Consider the following 16,784-nt stretch of genomic DNA (forward strand, 5'->3'; position numbering starts at 1 on the left):
CTTCACTTGCCCTATAGATTTGTCTAACATTAAGCTAAAATGTACGACCACCCTCAATTAAGTTTCTCTTTGTCAAATTCTATCGAATGGCATTTTGTTTTGTTTTGATAATGCAATCCTCTAAATCAGCTCCTGGTGTAATAATTTCTCTGCTTTCTTTTGAAGTTTCACTAGGTTCTTGACTGTTGGTAATGACTACTTCAAAATCTTCAATTTTACTTTTCTTTTTTCATAACATTCTTATCATTAACTGTAACAGATTTATTCTTGTGCATTGTTACTTTTGGTCTTTTACGACTCTTCTCAGTTCAAATGTCATCTTCAGTAACGACAACATATTCTTCATTGTCAGTTTCAACTTTATCATCTTCAAAAGTAACTTGTCTACCCTTGCTAGATTTATCCACTAGAGGCTTTTTTTTTTTTTTTTCCTGAACCCTTGGATGTAGTTTTATAGCATCATCAATTACTGCATTTTGCTTGTTTGCCATATCTTCTTCTGACACTGAGTAGAAATTACTGACAACTTTCATAATATCATGCTCTATGAAATGAATGCCTCCCAACCTAATTGAACAACTTTCAACAAAATTCTGCCAAACAAAATATCGTATGTCAATAAAAACGGACTTTAAAAAATATAGTGAGACAGTTACAAGAATGCAAAATACAAATATAAATAAAAATACTTACGATATTTTGTTTCATTTCATTTGTGATTTGTTTACACAACTTTGTAGATACCTCTCTCATGTCATACAATGAATATGATAATTGGTATTTAATCCTTTCATGTGACTTGGGCGATTTTGTAAGTATGTAAACAACTTCACTATCTGGTACCGAACACATGTCTATGACTTTTCCCATCAGTTCATAAATTCCATTATCATTCGGTATATCAATATATACATATATATTCACATTTTGGCTTTCTCTTTCTTTCACGTACCAGATTCTTGATGGAAGTTTCACTTCCTTTGAATTCTTCCAGTATGAAATCATCTTCTTATCATTTGAGGCACTTGAAAGATTTGTAGCCATCAGCTCAGGTGGAGTTCGTTCACCAATGTTTTTTGAAGATCCACCTTTAAGAGTCTTTGGTCTAGAAAGATTCACAAAAATCTTCTTTGATGCCATTTTTCTGAAAAAAAAAAGAAAATTAGATTAGATCATTGAAATTAAAAAATGATTAATACTAAAAAAATTAAAATTTTCTTAGTATAAATATATCCCCCCCCCAACCACCCGGGCGGCGCGGGGTGGCGGGAGAGCCGCCGGCGTGGCACCGGGGTGGGGAGGGGGGGGCTGCCGCAACCTCCCCCTGCGCCTGCCTGCAGGCGGGCGAGCCATGCTCATCGCCCCTAAATTATTGGCCTGTTTGGCCGCCGCGAGCATTATCGGGCCCGTTTGGCCGTCATGAACTTTACCGGGCCCACCATGCTCATAGCGGACGTAGTGGGTAAATTTAGCTAGCAAAAAGTCTTAAAAAAAGAATAAAAATAAATAAATAAATAAAAAATCTACTTCATTAAACTTATTTAATATTAACATTTGCAAGGAAAAAAATTTAACTAACTTTTCAATTGCGAGAATTCTCTGTTGAATATGTTGTTGATAGCAATGTAACTGCTCCACAAATTCGCTCCAAGTCTTTCAACGAACCTCAGAAAACCTTGATGTGATGTGAGTAATAATGATAATGGAATTTATTAAATAGGTGAAATTACGGAGATGTTTTACCATACGGTTAATGTTGGATTAATTTGTTTAAAAAAAAATCAACATGTTAACTTTTTTATGGCGATAAATGAAACTATGATAAAGCGAATATTATGGAATTATTTTACAACGGAGTGAATGTGAGATTAATTTGTTTTAGAATGTATTATAAAAATTAAAAAAAAAAAAATCAATTGTTTAGTAAATATTATATACTTTAACTATTAAAATAATTTAGGTAAAAGTTGTAGTTTACAATTTTAACTTTAAAGATTTATTTCATAAAAAAATTTAGTTTACATTTTTCAATCAATTGTAAAATAAAATAATGAAGGGAAATAAATCTAACAAACTTTTTGGAGGGAAACATTTTGGTGAAACTTTTTGGAGAGAAAAGTTTTGGAGGGAAAATTTCATTCTCTAAGCTATATAATATCTTTAGGAGACTCTGCATTTGTATCATTCAACCTCTTCTATTTGAAAGGGATGGATTGTCCTGATAGTGAAGTTTTGATTTGTACAACATCAACATCTTCATCGCGTAACAACTCTATTCATATTGATGAATATAGCGGTAATTCTTCCACTTAGTCCTAATCTTAAGGACTATGAGAGCAGCACTGATGAAAGAGGGGATGGAGAATTTCAAATAAATAAAGAGTCATAGGTTCCATTTAGTCCTAATTTTAAGGACTATGAAAGTAGCAGCGATGAAGACCCTGATGATGAATTTCAAAAGAATAGAGTGTCATGGTGTCCACTTAGTCCAAATTCTAAGGACTATGAGAGCGGCAGTGATGAAGAGCGTGATGATGAATTTCAAAAGAATGGAGTGTCACGGTATTCACTTAGTCCTGATTCTAAGGACTATGAGAGCGGTAGTGATGAAGAGCGTGATGATGAATTTCAAAAAAATGGAGTGTCACAGTGTCCTCTTAGTCCTAATTCTAAGGACTATGAGAGTAGCAGTTATGAAGAGCGTGATGACGAATTTCAAAAGAATGGAGTGTCACGGTGTTCTCTTAATCCTAATTCTAAGGACTATGAGAGCAGCAGTGATGAAGGACAAGATAATGCACTTAGTCCTAATTCTAATGAGTATAAAGGTAGTAGTGATAAAAGACAGGATGTAGCATTTTCAGTGAGTAAACAGTCACATTTTCGACGTAGTCCTAATTCTATGGGCTATGAGAGCAGCACTAACAATGCACATGAGGAAGAAAATCCAATAAAGATCGAGTCAAATTTTCCATTCAATCTGACTTCTAAGACTATGACAATAGCACTAAAGAAGGGGAAGATGAAGAATATCCTCCAAGTCAGTACTTGAAAAGCACAACTGATCAGAGTGTGGATAACATTCCTCTTAATGATGATGAAAATCCTTATACAAATGATGATCCAATGATGGAGATGTTGGCAACAAATATTGTATCGAGGAGTAGGAGCAGACCTTTTCGTATCAATGCAAGATGTTCTAGTTATACAAGGGGTAGAGCAAAATATCTGATGAAAAGAAGTTCTATCAGTGCTCTCATTTCAAGTGAATGTTGTCAAAAAGATTGCTTGAAACATATGGATTTCAAATTTGCATTAGAGAGCAGGAAGAGATATTTGTCAATGAATAAAAGCGTGCAAAATTCATATTTAGTTGGGTGCATGCAATTTACATTGTGAGGTTATGATTATCATATTGGGACTTTATTTATCTGTAGAAAGGCTTTCAAAATGTTTCATTCAATTGGGAATTTTCGTCTCTTGAAAATTCAAGAAAATTTGGAAAAGGATCCCACATTTTATTCAGAAGTACATCATAAAAGACAGTCTGGGCCATTATCAAATACTGCAATGTCATGGATGAAATATTTCTTTTCAAAGCATGGAGGGTGTATGCCAAATAGAGAGATAATATATATTCCAGATAATTTTTCAAGACGAGAAATCTACAACTTATACAAAGAATATGCAGAAGGTGTTGAGGTGGCCAGTTTATTACATATCAATATTTTGTGAAGGTATGGAAGAAAGAATTCAACAATGTCCGTATTCCTAAGAAGACAAGGATGGGGATTTACAGTACATGTGCTTCTCTTAAATAAAAAAGGGACAAATGTGAAGGGTTAGAAAGAGGTAAGTATTCATAACTTTAACTTTTAAAATTGTATAATCATCAACTATGAAAACATATTTCTTAATGGCTTTCTTTTATGTTGTGTAGATTCAATTGTCAAAGAACTTCAGGAGCATCACGAACAACAAACAAAAGAAAGGCAAAAGCTGTACAAGCATCGAAAGAAGTGTTATGATAATCCGAATAAATATTTGGGTTTGATAATTGATGGTATGGACTAGAAGAAAACACTTTTACCACATTTTGTTCGCACACCCAAAAATTTACATGAGGAAAATTTTATTCAGTATCACTTGGTCGGTTGTATGGTCTTCAATGGGAAAATGTTGCCAAGGGTGTACTCCACAGCTCCAAATATTCATAATGATGCAAATCTGACCATAACCATAATTCATGATGTGCTTTCTCATTGGTCTGGTAATCTTCCTGAAGTTTTGTATCTACAATTGGACAACACTTGCCATGAAAACAAAAATCAGGTTGTTTTTGGATATCTAAACATGCTTGTTGAATTGAGAATTTTTCAAAAGGTAAAGGTTGGTTTCCTTCTTGTTGGGCACACTCATGACCATATTGATCAGATGTTCAGTCGTTTTTCAGTCACATTGAGGAGGAAGGAAGTTGGAAGCTTGCCATCATTAATTGAATGTATTAAGAAATCATACATGCCAGAGCCTACTTTTGGTGTGTTGGAAGAAACTGTTGACATGCGAAGGTTTATTCTGGGATCACATGGTGAGGGGAAATGCATTGAACAACTTAATGACATTAGCTTCCAACATCAATTTCGTATCAAAAAAATTGATGGGAAAACACTAATATGGGGCAAGAAGTATTCAACTACTGCAGAATGACCACCGTCACCAGGTTTGGAATTTTTTAAGTTCATTCCAGATCATCCAATATTGTTATTACAATCAGTTGGTGAAGTTCATAATGCACGCAGACAAAATAGAGATATAAATTATTCTGATTGCCTAGAAGAAATTAAAAAATGTATTAGATATACATATGAGTACTTTGACATCGCTGATTCAGTTTGGTGGGAGTCATTTTTCAATAATCAAAGTGATATCATTTCAACAACAACAAATGAAGATATACCTTTGAAAAATCCATTTATTTGGCCACAAAATGTGTCGAATGAACATGAGGAAATAAACATTGTTAAACAACATCAATATCAAGGTATTATTAATTCTTCACAGGCAGAGGAAAGAGAGATGTATATTGGTTCCAGAAGATCTCATGCACAACATGAAGCCATGGAAGACCTTTACAGGGGTTCAATACAAGATATTAAGGAGGGTTGCATGATCGCAGTGCTAGCAGATGGAGATCCCAATGGCTATCCATTCTGGGTTGCTAAAGTTATAAAGGTCTTTATAGAAAATGAGGATGTTACAGGTGTTGAAGTACATTGGTATGCCACAAATACACACCCATTCAATGGTGTGTATAAGCCAGAGATGGTAGTTGACAAAAAAATGGTGGAAAGAGAAAAAGAAAGGGTATAAATATAAATCACCGCCGCACATACATATTAAAATTGAAGGATATTGACATACTTGTTTATGACTTCAATTTAACAAAGAGAGGAAATATTCGCTTCAAGATGATAGAGATTTTGAAAATGTTGTTACCAGAAGGAATAGTGTTGAGATGGGAGTCTACTGAAACCAGTCGTAGATCTAGAAGAATTTTGAAATCTGAAATGTTGGGCATGCATGTGGACTCATATGGGGCACTAGTTGATGAAAGAGAAGAATATGGAACATCTTCGTCAGCATCCAGTCACTCATCTGAAGATGTGAATTCTGATGGTGTGCAAGAAAATATGAGTGATTTTGAATAATTGTTTAAGACAATTTATATAATTGATGTTTGCATCGTATCTTGAAATAAAATTTTTGATTTCCATATGGTGTTAAATGAGAAGTTATGAGTCATTTTTATGTTGTTGGATTATATGTTTTAATTATGATAATTTTTATTGTTTAGAATATCTACAATGCAACATTAAATTAGAGATATAATGTATATTTCATTCAATATACAAATAATGACTTTTGAATTCATTTAGTCATGTAATTTGTTCATAATGTTATGGTTTTTTAATTTTATGGTTGAAAAAATTCCAGTTTCTTTGTATCTAGCATGTTATGGTTGAGAACATGTTGAATCTATACTTAGGAAAGAAAAATGGTATTCTACCAAAAACATTAGTGTGTTTTTTCCTCATAAACAACTTTTTTTGGCATATAAAAATTCGGTTTTACTAGCATTTTTTAAAAATGTTGAAAATTGACCCTAAAAAAAATTCATCGTTCCAGTATCATCACTTTTTCATTTTCAAGGTGTTTTTTGCATGAAAATTTTGTTTTCACTGCCATTTTTAAAACATGTTCAAAATTGACCCTAAAAAAAAACCATCGTTCCAATCTACACACTTTTCGTTTTTAGCACTGTTTTTGATGTTTTTTCAGGGTTTTTTGGCGAGAGTTCCCATTTTGAGTTTATAGTTCCCGTTTCAAACTTTACATTGTTTCAATTGGGAGGACTGCAAAAAGAAGAGAATTTTAGGAGGGTTGAAAGCATTATATGCTCTTCAAAACAGATGTAGAGAGGCAAAGTTATGGGATTGGAAACGATTAAAGTGCTTTTTGGACTCATAGTTTGTTCATTGATGCTATATGGGTGTGAATTGTGGGCTAGCAGCATTCCTGTCTCAAAATGAAAACAAATTGAGAAAATCCAAAAACACTTGATCATGAACAAGTTCAAAATAAAAAGTTCAGTTCCTTATGAGATAATGTTGAATGAAACAAGAGAAACTCCCATTGAAGAAATTGTTATGGTGCGCTCATAAGATATATAAAAAGAATTAAACAAATGAGGGTAGGTAGATGGCCTAATGCTATCTTCAATGAAGACATGAGTGAAAGAAAGAAAACATGGATGGAACGAAACTACACATAGATGCAAAAATGGAATATCTACCTCAATGCATGTCCCACAAATAGCAAGGAGCTAAAGGATTTTGTTATGGAGAAAAGGTATGGGGAAAAGAGTTGGGTAGAAAGAAGAAATATTACATTGAGGAATTCAACCCTACGTGTGATCTACAACAAAAAGAGTTCATTGGAGCTAGAATTTTGTGGAGGGAAAAGGTTCCTATTGCTCAATTAAGGACTAACTCACTTCAACTTCGGTGTGAAACAGGACGGTGGAAAAGGCCTAAAGAATCTTGGGAAGAACGAGAGTGTACATTTTGCACGTCTGGGGCTGTGGAATCGGAAAAACATTTCATTTTGGAATGTGATGCATTCAAAGACATCAGAGAAAGTTACGAGAACATGTTAGCATCAATTTCTTGGCATTGTCTTTTTAGCAAGGGGATTGTTGGAAGGTTGGGCCTGCTCATCATCAATTTGAATCGGAAAATGATTGAATTGCAAAAAACAAAAAACAGGGAACTAATGGTCTCATAGACGATTTTTAGTCTCGTGGACCTTAAAATATCATTTCATTGCATTTCATTATTGTCAATGTTTGAAATTCACTCCCCACCCACTCCTTGTGTTAAAGGATTAATTATTTTTAAATGATGAAGTATTCGTTCTTAAATGTTTTGGTTTAGTATTAAAAACTTATTTTTACACAACAATTTTGAGTTTAAGTCCTCCTTCATGTATCATCACCACTATAGCTTTATATATAGTGTCATGGCTTGGATTTTTATTAACAATGTAATATATTTTCAAATGCTTAAGTTATGGTCCACAGAGTATGGGATAGATGGTCATCGAGTGCTTTGTTAAAGCATTCCTTGACGTGAAGTCACCTATTCAATTCCTAGCCCTGATTGGGGTGAGATATTGGACATGTTGAAGATGTAGTCCTACCAAACTTACAAAAAAAATGCTTAAGTTATGAATATATATTAAAGGTATTTTGTGGAAATTGAATTTGATTTTACTTTATATTTATGTGTTTCTATAACTCTACATATAGAGTTTTATGGGTTGGATTTCTACTCGTGACATGTGAACTTTTGTTAATTTTAGACTTTGGTTAAAAACTCATATCTGTTAGACCAGGCAGTTACTCCTCAAAACAATTCGTTCATTTCATTTAGGTTGGTGTTTATTATATACATGAGGGAGAGACTGTTCATTTCATCTCCCGGTGAGTATTCATATTCTTTATTATTTATTTACATGAATTTCAGTTATTCACCCAATCCTGATGATTAGGTGTCAACATTCCCCCCCTAATATGAAGGGATGTTAGTGAGTCCAAGCATCGTTCTGAATCTTTCAAGCTTTTGTCTTCCAAGCGCTTTGGTGAAGATGTCTGCAATTTGCTCGTTTGTGGAACAATGGTGGAGATGGATTGTTTTGGCCTCAACATGATGTCGAATCAGATGATATTTAGTATTGATGTGCTTCGTTCGATCATGGAACTTTGGGTTTGATCCGAATTGGATCCATAAAGAATGATTAACAGAGCCATGGCTGTACCAGGACGGGATAGACTTCAAAGGATTTAAAACAACGATCAATAACACCTCTAGACCAGTGGCAATGGCAGCTAGCATGGAATGACGAGGACCTCGGTCAAAGCGTGCTGATCGAGGCCCATGGAGACTACGCAGGAGGCAAAATAGCCCATGGGAGACCCGGATCAGGAAATAGAGGCAGTTTTTGATGCACGATTAGCGCTTATCGCGCATCGCTAGGCGAAAACCCCCAAATTGGAGAAGCCCCAAGTGCTCCGTCGCGTGAGAGCCGAGAAAACCGTGGGATAAAAGGCTAAGAGCTAACGGCGGGACCTGCTCCAAAACCAACAGTAATGATCAGGGGCGTCCATGGGCGGTAAGCAGTTTTGAAGGAAAAGAAGCGATTCCACTCAGCGCTTGACGCGTGGCAAGCAAAGGAGAGAGGAAACCACTACTCATCGTGCGCTAACGGTTGAGCTAGTCAACCGCGTGGGACGAGTGAATGGCGTCGGATCTGGGGGCTCCAGATCTAACGGCTGAGATCGCGCTCGATGGAGAAGACAGAATTGATGAGGGAATAAGCCGCGATTTAGAAGAATTTGAAGTCTGAATTGACCGCCACAGTGGCAAATGACTCATTCCATAATGTAACTGAAGAAACGAACCGACGAGGCAAGTTGGCACAGTTCGCAGGAGGACAAATGGCCATCCCTGTGAGTCTGATGATGACGCCGAGAACAGGGAACTCCAAGCGCAGCTGCAAGCAGGCGAATCGACGGAGGCGGAAGAGGAAACGAACCGCCATGAGCTCGAATGATTTAAAGCCATAAATAGAGAATAGAAAACACACACCTAGAGAGGAAGACAGAAACCAAAAAAGAGAAGAACCAGTGAAGCAAAAAGCAGAAAGAAGGCATAGGGTCGAGCTGACCAAGGGCAGCGTCAAGCACCAGAGAGCTTGAGAGATTCAAGCCATCCCTAAGAGGATCTATTAGACCAGAGAGGTCAAAGAGCTGGCAAGGAAGAGAGTCTGTGTACTCCAGTGGCTTGGGGAATCGAAGAACCACCCTGCCAAGCCAATCTGTTTCAGGAGACTCATATTGAGCTCCTTCATTGTAATTCTCTACTTCAAGACACAATAAAAGAAGGCCACCACTGAGAGCTAGACCGTAGACATAGACCTGGAGGATAGGGTGAACTCCTTATTAAATTCTTGTGTTCTTGTATTTGCTTACTGTGTTTCTCTGCTGTTTTCCATTTTAAGTGTCTGTGTATTTGCAATCTGATCGATCCGTTGCTTAAATAACATAGACACACACACCAACATATGAGTCTGTAATACCTTCATTTAATAAATCTTTAACTGAGGTCACTCATAGGGTGATTTTCAGATCAAGTGGTATCAAAGCTGTAGGCGTTAAGGTTAGACAAGCTTGTGTTGGTTTAGCTGTTGAATGCTCACTAGATCAAAGCTCAAATTAGGAGAAGGAGAGTTGGTCGAAACTAATCTTGAAATTGGGAGAGTCTATCCTCGAAAGAAAATGTCAAAGGAAGGTTCTATGGGGCCAGACCCTCAATTGATAGAGAGTTTCCTAGCTATAAAGTCTATGGTAAAAGAAATGTATAGGGACTTTAAAAAGCATAAGGATGAAGACTCATCAGGTTCTAAACAAGATAAAGAAGAAGATGAGTCTCATTCCCGTGACCACTCTGTTAGAGCCTAGATTTACCTTAGGCTGAAAAGGTAGGATCCAGGGCCAACATCAAACCACGCTCAGCCTGGTAGCTAGCCCTACCAGGTCAGGAGAGGGCTTTCTCTGGGTCAATCTCAACAAATTATGAATGATGAGGGCTTGAGATGACTAATAGAAATACTGATTTTAGGCTAGGTATATGTGCAAGAGAATTTGATTGAATAAAATAATGTTTTTTTGGCTCAGATGGAAAGATAGATTTTGGGTGTGGGGATTGAGGCTCAGTCCTGCAGAGATCTCAATGGGGCAAGGTAAGCAATTGTTTTTGGCACTTAAAATTGAATGAGATGGAAGGAATAGATAGGTGAGGTGTTGAAGAGGGCAAGAGAAATCATGGATCCTCCCCAAATAGCTGAAAACATCAAGAAACTAAAGCAAACTTCAAGTAGAGCACTACACTTTCGATGGATTCTACTTACACTCTTGTTTGTTTAGTTAAGAAGAAACAAGATAGAGAATGGCATACATGACATATAAGAAAATTCAAAATTACAAAGAAAAGCATTGTACCAAGACAAATTGTCACATGAATCCCAAAGAGTGCTGCAAACCCTGGTCTCAATTCCTTAGCCAAAATGCTGAAATGAATGTACAATGAAGCTCAAGGCTTTCTCAAAAGTCTAACCATGTTAATGACTGAAAAAACATAAGATATAGGCAAACAAAAACTCATCCTAGCCTCCAGGGGTCGATTTCATGAGTTTAGGAGCTGTTCCAACTAATTCTAAACTGAGAACTACAAATTAGGCAGTGGAACAACATGCCTATAAAAACTAGGGAACTGATTCATTCAATTGCAAACTAACTTTTTATGGATGAATCTACCTCCATGAGTGAAAATTTGACATAATTACATCCAGATCCATCAATTTACATTAAATTACACCACAAATTTGAAATCAAGAAGGTGAAAAAGTCAAATTGGCAAAAGCTAGGCGAAAAATAGAGTATACTTGGTCAAACTGGCAAAATTTTCCCTATGCGTAATGCCTGTTTGGACCAACTTTTGGAGGCCTTCCTAGTGTCCAAATGAGCTCCAGGTGTGCCTGTTGGAAAGTTCTGCCCTACTTTCCAACCCAAGTGGAAATTTTCAATTTGGCCTCCATTTTCCCCTCAAAAAGTCCATTCTCCCAACACTGCTTTATGTGTGTCAAAATAGGGGCAGTGAGGTCATTTTTTGAGTGTTTTTTACTTTTTTGAGGGCTCAAAACCTGCCCAAATTTCTTGGCCATAGGTAGGCAAGCATAATTTTTCATGCCAAATCCAAAAATTTTGATTTTTTGTGATTTGGAGGCTCCTAGCAAAAGCGACCGCCACGTGTGCGGCGCATAGGGTAGAAAACTCTGTTTTTTGTGCCAAAATTTTCAAAAATGCAAAAAGTGCTCCAATTTTTTTGAAATTTGGGCTGAGTCTTCTCCATCAAGCATTGTGTTGGGCCAAGGAAGCCTCAGCCAATATCTAAAGTCTATCATGCTCCTTTCTCCTCCTCGATGCCTTCTTCAATTTTGCTTTCAAATTCTTAATTCTCGCCTTGCAAACTTTGTTCCTCACCATGTAATGAACAACCATGTGTCTCAACAAGTTTTTCTCCTTGTTGGCCTTCTCCAACAATCTATCTAAGTGGATGTTGGCTCTTTCAAGCCATGACTCCCGATCGAACGTGATCTCTCGTTCAAGTGAAGTGAACTCCACCCTCCTCCTTTGGGCAGCTTAGCAATTTTCCCGTATGTTTTGTAACTCCATGATTGCTTGCTGATCTTCAAGCTGCTTATTTCTTTGCTCCAGTGTATGTCTCTTCATCACGGTCATATGAAGGATCAGATGCCATCTCTGCTAGTGGATGAACTGTCTTGGAGCTGCCTTGATGAGAAGTAAGTGATTGTGATGTTTCTTGACTTTTGCCACCAAGGGAAAAGTGAGATAAGGGATTGTGGAGGGAGAAAACAGTGAGGGATTGTTGGGGTAGGGTTTAGTTAAGGGAATAGGGAATTAGAGAATAGTTTGGGAGTTTTTAGTATAGGACTAGGGTTTGGGAATTTGCATGTGGGATTTTGGGAAATGGGAATGGGGATATGGGATTGGGATATGTAGGTTTAAGGAATAGGGAAATGAGGAAAAAATGGAGAGAGGGAGTAGAAAAGTGAGGGAATAACTTGGCAGCCAAATAATTGATACAAACCCTAGCACTATTTTCTTTGGAGTGAGAGGTAGGGTTTTATTTTCTTAGCCAACCACCATCAAACAAGCACCAAAATTGGATGAAAAGCAGTAATAGAGACTCAACCTACTTGCAAAAATGATGATCCAAGCATATTGGGCAATTTGGAATGAATTGGTGAAGACTTTGGGTTTGGCAGATCTACGCGCCGTGCCTCAAACCCAACGCACCATGCCTTCTCTATGTGCCACACCAGTGTAAATTTGCACTTGAAATTGCACCCCAGTGCGCTGCGCCAGTTATGTGCGCTGCGCTAGTTGCCCAATGCGCCGCGCCACCACCTAGTGCATAACGCTTTTTATAGGAGACTTTTAGAGGCATTCCTAGTGTCCAAATTGGGTGCGCAATAGCTCGTTGGAAAGGTTATTGAGTCTACTTTCCAACCCAACTAGAATTTTCAATTTGGAGTTCATTTGCCATGTCAAAAATCAAATCTCTCAAGACTGGTCAAAATGTGCAAAATGAGGCTGCCTAAAGGTAGAGTGTTGTTGCAGTCAACTTTTGAAGGTCTTCCTCAACTCCAAATTGAGCTCATGATAGCTCATTGGAAAGATATTTGTGTCTAATTATCGTTGGACTCTTCAAAAAAGTCATTTTTCCAACCAAACTAGGAGAAAACTTGATTTTCCCAAGGTCACTTTAGAGGTGCATCAATTCTCCCGAGGCAACTGTATTTTTGACATTTCTCTAAAACCATGACACATGTGTAAAAAGTGAAGGAGGTTTTTCTTCCTTGGCATATTTTGGACAAAAACCTCTCTCATTTTTCCCAAATTCATCTTTTATTGCTCAGAAACATCATTTGAGTAAAACCTACCCCGATGTGTGGAACAGGGGATTTGTTGAAATGAAGCGAAATGAAGGGGATAAGGGGCTTCTAAATTCTTGAGAAAATTTTTAGAAGTAGGGAGAGATGTTAGGAAGCAGGGGAAAGTGGAATTTAAAAGATTGAGTGAGGGGAAGGGGTCCAAAAGGGCAAAACACAGGTCTAGCCTGGAAAATTGCCAAGTTGTAGCAAGAAACTAGGGTTTGTGGAAGAATGAGGAATTTGGGGGGTCTCAGTGATGGGAGGTGTTTAATAAGGTACGTTAAGGATAGGGGAAGGTGTATGAACATCAGGATACAATTTTTGCTGATGATTTGACCATCCAAGAGAAATTACCTTCAAAACCCTAGGAGAGGGAAATGAACCTTACCTAGGCGCAACTGAAGCATGAACAAGGTATAAAATGACCCAGTGGAACTTGAAATGATGATTGAAACTCCCTGAATGATGCTAGACTCAGCTGAATGGTGATATGGACCGACATTTGGACAAATTTAAAAGGAGTAAAAGCAAACCTTAGACCTAATACCTAGTGACCAAATTTTACTTGAAGACTCACTGAAATGACAAAATTTGACCTTGACACCTTAAAATCACTTTGTAAGAGCACGTTTGATCACTGGAGGAAGGCTGCAAAGACTGACACTAACATTGGCTCCAATGAGGATGGTAGCTCCTTGGAGGTGCCAAGAACTACAGACCTTTGGAAGAGCAGACAAGTGCCTTCATCCATTGGGCAATGGAGTCAAAAACTCAAGTTGAAATGTATGACTGAAAACTGATGAATCGACGACAAAAATTGACTCTCACTCAATTAAAAACTGACTCGATACTTAAACACAATCGACAAACTAGAAAATAATGCTCAAAATAAAGCTTATTCATCAAAACCTACTCTAACAGTTCCATTCATCACCTGATCAAGTGAAATGAAACAACCAATGCAACCAAGTAAGTATTCCGGCTACTGTTTGAATTCTCCGCAAGTACTTGCTTATGAACAACAAGAGAGAACTACTGAAAGGCAACTCCCATGAAAACTTGTGAACAGATCCGTTGAATGATATGGATTCTTTGTCCGCCTCCAAAAACACTGCATAAGGATCTCGAAATTCATGCACATTGGGACTTAGCTCATCCAATGGATTACTTCTCTTCTCTTCATAACATAAATGCAAACTTTGATCTGGGCTTTGTGACGAGACTCCTGCTGAAAATGACAAAGAAACCGGCTGTCGGATCAAGTTTGTATCAATACACATTTCAAGCTCACATGTAGTCAATGGAGAAGGGCTTTGACTGCATAAATTATCCAACACATCAGCTATTGGATCGTGAAAAACATGAAAAGACTGCTACAACCCATTTTCTATTGTTTCTGATGAGATTACATGATTGTCTACAGGCTGTTCATTTGAAGATATACTATGCAAATTTCCCTTCAAAAACTGAAATGATTCAAAACAGAAAGGTACGGAATCATCTTGCATCATCTGATCATATGTGCCAGCTTCCAGGTCTTCATCTGCAACTTGACAATCAATGGGATTCGGGGGTTGCAAATCTAGATATGAGATGTCTTGAACAAGGTTTTCATTGCTCTCAAGATGGTCCAAATCAAGACTTGTCGACAGTTGATTTTAGATTGCATGAGTGTTGTCTCTGATGAACTGAAACGAAGCAAAACAAAAAGGCAAAGATCCTTCACTTACTTCAAAATTTGCTGAACTTTCCTCGTCTCTGTCATAGCTGATATGCATCGGCTGATCACTGTATTCGAGCTGCTGAAAGTGAACTTCTTCCTCCCACAAATTAGCTGCTGGTTTGTCTGCAAGATTAGCTTATGTTTGGAGAATATAATGATCGTCATACTGATCAAACTGAGGCAAATCATCAGTATAAAAGACATCATCAAGCATACATGTCATATCAAAAAATCTCTCTTCTCCAAGATGATCTACAAAACAATCATTATCAGATCTATGACAACTGGGATAAGAAACAAAATGTTTTGGATCAACAACTTGTTCTTCAATCAGTGAGCCATGGGCTTGAACACTATACTCATTCCTTGTAGTGATCCTTTGCATCATCTCTTCCACTGCACTTACCAAAATGTCAAGCTTTACCTCTAGAGATGTTGATTCCTCTGGATCTATGTTTTTCATCTCTTCTTCCTTCAACTTTTCCCTTCGAATCAGCAAATGAGCCTCTACATCTACTGCACTGTTCTGCATCTCTTCAAGTGTTGCAAGATTCCTTTTCTCTCAATTGGAACTTCATTTCCGGATCAAAGGCTTCCAGGTTGTGCAAGAGAGCGGATCCAAGAGGAGGTCTTATATTAACCGGCATTGAAAAATAAACTTGGTTAAATCTGGCAGAAAATTGTTGTATTGTCTCCCCTGGTAGTCTTTTCAGCTGGTTATACTCTTCTATAATCAAGAAAGGGTTCTGTCTGACCACCCACCTGTCGAGGAAAACTTTTATGAACTGCTGGAAATCTGAGATGCTCGCATTAGGCAGGGTTTTGAACCAACTCTTGACTTTGCCTTGCAACGAAAGAGCAAAAAGCCTAATACTGACATCTTCTTCATCAACTTCAAAAAGGTCAAGAAAGGACTCAAAATTCAATACATGTCTCTCAGCAGTGATATTGTCGTGTTCACCATCAAATCTTGGTAGATATAGGTCATGATTTTTAGGGAAAGCATGGGATATAGGAGGTAAAATCAGAGGCTTGTATCGATCTGGAATTTTACAAGGTGTAGGAGTAAATATAGAAGGTATAGAATCAGTCTTGGTCTCTTGGGGCTCATCATTTTTAAGACGGTCATCACAAGATTCAGAAAAAGGGTCTTGATCAAGCTCAAAGGCATGCAAATCTTTGGTATTTACAATCTTCAAAGGGAAGGAATCAAATGCAGGCCGAGGATCTTTTCTCAAATACAATATACTTTGCAAAGCCTTCTTGACATTCTCAGGAAAAGAGAAGAAATAATTTATAACAAAGAACAAAATGTCTTGGATGAAATTCCAACTTGAATACTTGATCTTTCCATATTGTCCTTTCATGTTTTTGCTGGTCAGGTTCATCCTCTAGTAGAGTCCTTGGATTTGATCTCGAAAATGATTTGGAATCGCCAGGTGAATGATTTCAACCTTGTTGTGTCTGATCGTTGTCCACCATCAACAATCAGATCTGAACTTGATTACATTTTACTGAGGAAATTTGCAAGTTAGATGTTTCCGTTTATAAGACTAGACTGGAGATTGACTGAAGCAGCGTTTATCTACTTTCGCTAATGCAAAGCAAGAGTGTTTCGAAGGCTACCTAGCATAACTTCAGGCTCCATCTGTAGTTTATGAAACGAAGAACACTAACAAACAAACAATTTCTTCCCTAGTATGGTCGCCACTATGTTAGAGCCTAGATTTACCTTAGGCTGAAAAGGTAGGATCCAGGGCCAACATCAAACCAAACTCAGCCTGGTAGCGAGCCCTACCAGGTTAGGAGAGGGCTCTCTCCGGGGTCAATCTCAGCAAATTATGAACGATGAGGGCTTGAGATGACTGATAGAAATATTGATTTTAGGCTAGGTATATTTGCAAGAGAATTTGATTGAATAAAATAA

This window comes from Pinus tabuliformis, chromosome 6 (assembly GCF_031772625.1).
Source record: "Pinus tabuliformis cultivar Carrire ecotype Pingquan chromosome 6, CPIR1, whole genome shotgun sequence".
NCBI classification, from domain to species: Eukaryota; Viridiplantae; Streptophyta; class Pinopsida; order Pinales; family Pinaceae; genus Pinus; species Pinus tabuliformis.